A 7,204-nucleotide genomic window follows, 5' to 3' on the forward strand; every position below is an offset into this window, starting at 1 on the left:
CGCCAGCGATCGCCCCGCCCAGGTCTCCCCCCTGGCCCGCCGCTCGGTCTATGTAGACCGGGCGGCGGACCGTTCTATTCATTTATTCTTAATTTTAATGCATAACTTCCTGTTCAGTTTTTAAGAGCATTAATTAAATATTACAATGAAACGAAAGGCTGTAACTGTATATGATTTACAGACCAAAATGTAATTAGAAGACAGTTTGTTTGAGCATACAATTTTATTGTACTCAACAGTCACATGTATACAATAATGTATCTCCATTTATTAAGACTTAAAATACAACATTCCAATTGCTTAATGCAGTGAGAAAAAGGCTGTAAGGCCTAGACAGCTGTAGACAAGAGCATGTCCTTTCAAAAGAAGATTTTTGGGGGGATAAAAGTGTCCTAATAAAGGATTATTTGATTCTTATTACACACAAATACAGTATATGTTCATGTTTATGACTAATAACACATAATTGTCACACACACACACATCCCAGTAGTTGTGTTGTTGTTCTTAATATCCAAACTGAAAACATATTTTTAAGGAGGACAGTTTTGAGAGTGGGATTTTAAGAACTTTATGAAAATATTCAGATTCTTCAGTTCTACAATCTATTTGTAAAATGTTCCAGGGAAACTTGAATTGCACTGTTTTAAGCACCCGTGAATCTTAAAGTGTTAAACTAATTGAAAATCCTTTTTTTTTAACTCACTTAATTCTCACTAAATTATCTTCTTTAACTTTTCAGCTCTATGGACAGAAATCCACTTGTTAACCAGCTTCTTTGAGACTCATTGAACAACTTTTAGAGGAAATTAAGGGAGTAAAAGGTAAGTGAACTAAATATTTACAGTTGAAATGTGAGCAATAAGCTCATTTTAAAAATGAATATTGTTTTAACCATAAGTGAGCACAAGTCTTTGTAGGTTTGGAAAAACACATGCATAAGCACTTGGGATTTAATATTAATACATTATTCCTAACACTCAAACATTTCCAGCCAATAAGCACCATGTTTGATAAGAAAAGGTGACATGCCCAAGAAGCTAATGACTACTGTACTATCATCAGTTCCTTGATAAGTAAGCATCATTAAGAAATGAGTGGATTCTCAACAAAAGTCCATTCTTCCATTAATCATCTCAATTAATCATTTATCTGTCTGCACGTGCGTGCGCGAGAGAATAATGAACCACCAGAGGGCGCATCCGGCCCAGAGACTGACCTCTGACGTGTGATGAAGCTGGAGGTGCATTAGAGTACAAAGCATCTGACGTCCTATATTATCCTGTATACATTACAAACTAGGCCTATACATGTTAACACGTTTGTTATTTTGTAATCTTCTTGTCCACGTGGGTCCTAAAAAGTGTTGTGAAACTGCTGGAACTGGTGCTAGTTTCTGATTGGCTAACACATTTGAAGACCTTCTGAAATACCCAATAAGCACACGCACACACACACACACACACACACACACACACACACACACACACACACACACACCTGTGACCCTACTGAAATATTAATGCGACAACCGGAAATGGCGGCCACTGCTAAAACAACTATATAACTCAGCGGAGGAGCAATAATTAAATAACTCCAAACTACGTGTCAACATTATTGCTATACATTTTTAATTTTACTTTTTGTTTTCTGTAATTGAAATCTCCCGTTATTATTTGACAGCATCAAACTTTTTTTGGGAATGATTTTTGACTTTCTCAAACAATGGCAGCTGCGGGTCCTTAATAACTCCTGCTTATTGAAAGATACAGACATGTTGAAACATGCAATATTGATTTGGTTTGAAGTGATAGAAAGAAGCTCATCCCTTATTTGACTGTGGCTTAATGTTCTGTTCTCTCACGTTATTACTTCGAGGCCTTGCATGTATGTAATTGATCAAATACACATCAAAGCCTATTTTATATATTTATGATTACAGTGTTTAAGATGCAGCATCGTGCAGGTGAGTGTCTGTGGCGAGCCAATGGATGGCGCTATTCATTTAAGTCGTCTGTATCTCTTGACTCTTATCGACTCCCAGTCGCTGGTCTGGGAACAGTTTACGTGCAGCCCATTGCTCTGTGAGGACACAAGGCCGAGTGAGTGAAGAGCAGACGTCAGATCAGAAGGGAGTTGCTAATTTATGGTATTACAATTACGTGTGTGCGTCCCTCTGTATGATGTTAAAAAAATGCGAAATGACTTATTGCGTGCTTTCAGGGGGGTCTTCATGATCTGTAATAGTTGAAACCGCGTCTGAACAAGCTGGGTGGGAGATGGATCCGTATCAACAAGAGAGAAAGAGGTGGGGGAAAGTCTGGGAGCATGATGGGGGAGGCCAAGAATGCCACATGGGTTGAAGAGCACGAGACATGCAGGAGATTGGGTTCGAGTTCTCCAATAAGGATTTATTGACTATTGGACATGTGTGCAGCTCAAACGCCCTTCTGATTCATCTTCAGTGAGTCTTCTTCTTCACACACACAAACACACGCCATGAAGCAGTAGATGGACCGACAGTGACTCTGAGATCAAGAGCAGCATTTGGTGGAGAGAATGGGGGCTGGCAATGAAAAGTGTGCCTCAACTATACGGGTCATCCAGATGATTTTCCAGATGTGCACCGCAGGCTCCGTGCAATCTGTTGCTGACACATTGACACACTAAATCAGCCTTTTGTTACCGTGTATACAATATTCATCCACGGAACATGTCTTTGACTCCGGTCGGTCTGTTGGATTCACACACGCAGCTTCCGGTCAGCCTGAACATGTAATTCAGACTGGAGCGTCGGCCGGCTTCACGTCCAGCAGACGGAACCTCCGCGTCCTTCACCGGGACACCGGGACACCGGGACACCGGGACACCGGGACACCGGGACACCTGGGGAGGCGTTTGGTTGGCCGGTGCCATCTCGTTCATTCACGGAGGGAAACAGGGAAGCTGTCTGCACCCGCTCCTACAAGTGAGTCTCTTTTTTTCTTCTTTTTTTTTTTTTAACTCTTGACGAGTGGCCTTTTTTCTTCAACCATGTCCGGAAGAAGCGCTGCACGTGTTATTTGTTTGCAGCTATAAGCTCAGACCTGTGCAGCTGCAACCTGCTTCTCACTGACCTCAAATGACAACAATTCGGCTCATTTATAAATAAAGTTATGAAGTTTAAGGTGCGCGCACCTCCGGATTGAAGCCCACGACAAATGGCACTTAGGAATCAAGAGTCCTTGTGTGAGAACATAACACACAAAAAGAGTTGGAAAACATCCCGTAAAAGAAACGTTACTGACCACTGCCACCTTAACCTTAACTAATAATATTACGGGAATATTAGGATGATCTTCCGTTAGGAAATACACCGATCATTGGATCAGAAGTTTATATTCACTGGTTATTAAGTTGATCAACACATGGTGGACAACTTTAGAAAGGTTCAATGAACCCAAGTAGAGGAAAATAAAGTCATACTTCCAAGTCAAATCCGAGCAGAAAAATTAAAACGATACATAAAACAGTCAATTGAAGCGAATATTGCCTTCCATTGTGCGCAGTGTTTGGCGCACCCGCTGCAGAGGCGCTTCTTTTCCAAACCTCCCCCCTCTCTCTGACGTCACCGATATTTCATTCACATTTTTTCACCCTGTTAACTCCCGTCGGAGGAGAGTTTCTTGAATTGAAGAAATACCAATACCAGGTGATTTACCTCCCAAAAAGTTTATTTTCGTATTTTTTTTCTCGCTGTTTCTCGCCCGAAAACGGAATGGAAATTACAAGAGATGACAGAACCTTCAAGATCTTGCAAATGTGTCGGATTTAAAGTCTTGATTTTGATTTATTGCGCCGCTGCAAATTTGACATTTGTAATGAATGTTTCGATGCCAATGTTGTTGAATGAAGCGAGTGAATAAATACAATGTTCCACGTTTCAAGTTTTTGTTTAACGTTTGTGGTCAAGTGTGGAGCTCGTGGCACATGCGCACTTTGTAACGTGTGTCATTTTTTCGTTGATTCAAAATATTCCTTAACGAAATCTATAGAAATGGCACATGAAGAAGCAAATTTGAATGCAAAAAAAACAACTATTGTTTCTTCTTTCTTTACAGAGAGAGGCAGACATCAAGAATGGGATTTCAAACTAAGCAAATCCGCCTCCGTGTAGAGTTTTAAAAGAATAAAGTAATTAAGAGAATACTACCTTTTCCATGAAAAACCTTTCACATGCGGTCATAGTCCAGTCGTTGTAAAATAAGTCTAAGAGGAGATGGCCTGCTTTGCCAACACTGTTTACACTTCCTTGCAAAGGATATAAAACGTGAAATCCATGAAATATGGCTGGAATGCATGAAGTAAACGACAAAAAAAAATCTAAATCCTTCACTAAAAAAGAAAGGAGAAAGGGGAGAGACACACTCAATGAACCCTTTGAACTGCATTGACAGCAGCAGGGTAAAGGCACATTTCCTCTGGGAGCCTCCAGGGTGAGGAGTGGGGGTTGGGTGGGGTTAACTGGGGGGATGGAGTCCAAAGTCTGCGCCGACATTTATTCAAACAGCTAAGGAATCTGCTCCTGCTCATGAGTTTAATAATGATTTGTTTTGGTCAAAATAACTAACTGCTTATATGTCAGACTGATTTCACTTTGCACAAACTTTCCTGATGGGCATTTTTTATTTCAATAACGGATCACGGTTAGTTTGAATAGTTAAACATCTATCTTTTTTTCCTATCTCTGTTTTAAAGTCTTTAAGTTGAAAGATCCCTATATCTTTTATATTCATATAATTGTGACTTCATAGCGTTATTAATATATGCCTGAGTCGTCTTATTGCAATTTATAAATATATTCAAATATGAGTAGACTAAACCATTAAATACTGCACACATCTTGATTCTTAAACAAAATGCCATGCAGTCCTCAGAGAGATTCATAATACCTTGAACGGGTTTGCACACGTCTGTTGTCATTATACTTAACACGTATGAACTTTAATTTGATAACCTATATATAGGTTGCTCATATACATTCTTCTTTTCTTTTACATTCAAATCGAATTGTAAACTTTTGCATAATAGCTTCCTCTTAACTTAACCAGCTTTACATTCTGTAATTACCTAAGTTAATCATTTGATCTAAATAACATTGTTATAACTGGATCTTAAAAATAGACCATTTCATGGAGTTCCCTAACTTTTTGTGCGACTCCTTTTGTTTTCTTATGCTAGAGGAAAAGAAATATTGATCAGAAGCTCAAACAGGTTTGAAAACCATCTTATCCTGCAGCATAAAGGTAAATAAAAGGTAGCCATGCAGAGTTTGACTTTTAGTGTTGAAGATAAACACCTAGAAGTTGTATTTTCAGTTCAATACACCAATGCATGTTATGATTTCCTATCTCGTAATGCAGAACATTGTGTACATTTATATTTTAAACTGTATTTCTCCACAAATGGTAACATATTGATCAATAGATACGTTTGAGCACAATCTTATACTGCATCATAAGGCACATAGCGGAGCCAAAGTATAACTTGTGCTTGGTGGTGCAGATTGATGTAAAGTAAATAAAACAGGGGGAAAGTGTAAATTGGTGGTGGCTATAATATCTGTATTGTCAGTTAATCTGAAAATAGGCCAATTCATGCATGATGGGTTCTACTTACAAAACCTCATATTGATGTACTCTGTTACACCCAAACACAAAAACATTTTTCTTTCTGCATGAAGGAAAATTAGAAGATTGTTAAATGAAGATTCTTTTTATTAAGTACTCATTTAAAAAAACACTGCGATGTTGATCCCTGAATTTATTATTTGCTAAACTTGCCCCAATGTGCAATTTCCACCATTAAAAAAAGTAGAAAAGAAAACAAGTTTCAAATCAATCTTATTAAAGAAAAATAGAAGGGTTACCAAACTATACGTCTTCTGGTTCGTGTTGATTATTTAAAAAAAACAAATGGAAAGAGCACAAGTTATATTTTCAGGAAGTTTTCCCTTAAAACACCTCATATGTCTGTCATCAGTTTGAGACGTTTCCCATTAAAAATATTTTTCTCAGCCATTTTAAGGCGTTCAAATCGAGTCTAGGTACCTTTAAATCTCCACTAATTGCTGTTTTTGACATTTCAGTTGCCTTCTTTGTCAAACAGGCACACCCAAGCCAAATGATTCCCGGTCATATAGCTTGCACACATGTCAGTGAGCCGCACTACAGGGATTTCCACTGACTTGTCCTAATCAGAAAGGTCCTGTCAGGATATGAGTGAGTGGATAACATCTGACACTGGTATCCAACCCTGTGACCCACACAGTAATTCCATGGCCACTGCAGAGGCCTCCTCTACAAGCATCTTCAAAAACAGGCCTTTGCGCGGGGGCTGGGATGGATGGATTGGGGGTAGGGGTAAAACTCCTGAATTCCGGAGGGTGGGCTCTTTCGGCTCCGGTGGGTGGAGATGGGCTTGTTGTTGTTTCATTCCTCCAGCGTGTTTTTCCTCTTCGCTCACACCCGGGAATAACCCCTGGAGAATCGTCACAGCAGGGATGTGAGATAGGAAGGCAAGTTTCTCAATGGATGTAGTATTTTTCTGGCTTGTTGTTATCAAGCTGCTGCTTGGCCTTGAGTAACGGCAGCTCATGGTTGGACATATCTCTCTGGAGAGTGTTTGTCTCATGCTTGTGGACATACAGTGCAACTTGTATATGCAGTGAGACTTGAATAGGGGTTTAAACTCTTGATTTTATCCAAGTAAAATCTTTGTCATAGTATTTTTTAGTTTGAATGATTTATATTTTTACAATGTATTTAACTAATACACATCTAAAAGTAAGACTCAAGGTGTGTGAAGATGAGAGGTCTCTTGTAAAAAAAAAAGTTAAGTTCATGTTTATTGTTTTCTGTGTTATCAGGATCCAACTTTTATTGAAAGTAAACGGATTCTTTCTCAAAGCAAAACCAAATAGTCTTCTCATTGCTTTATTCTGTATTTAATGCAAAAGAGAATCAAGCACAAGGCTGATGTCTTCCTCAAAAGCCACCATGTAATCATCCTTGTGCATGCATCACTTAAAGTATCTGCAATGTGACCGTTTGGCCTCAGGGTTGATTTTCTACTGACATGCGAACACATCAGTTTCAAGCTTTGTTTTAGTGGGTTTTCAGTCACATTTCAAAGCTGTGAGTTCAGCTCTCCTCTGGTGCCCTAT

This window comes from Cyclopterus lumpus, chromosome 24, assembly GCF_009769545.1.
Source record: "Cyclopterus lumpus isolate fCycLum1 chromosome 24, fCycLum1.pri, whole genome shotgun sequence".
Lineage (NCBI taxonomy): Eukaryota > Metazoa > Chordata > Actinopteri > Perciformes > Cyclopteridae > Cyclopterus > Cyclopterus lumpus.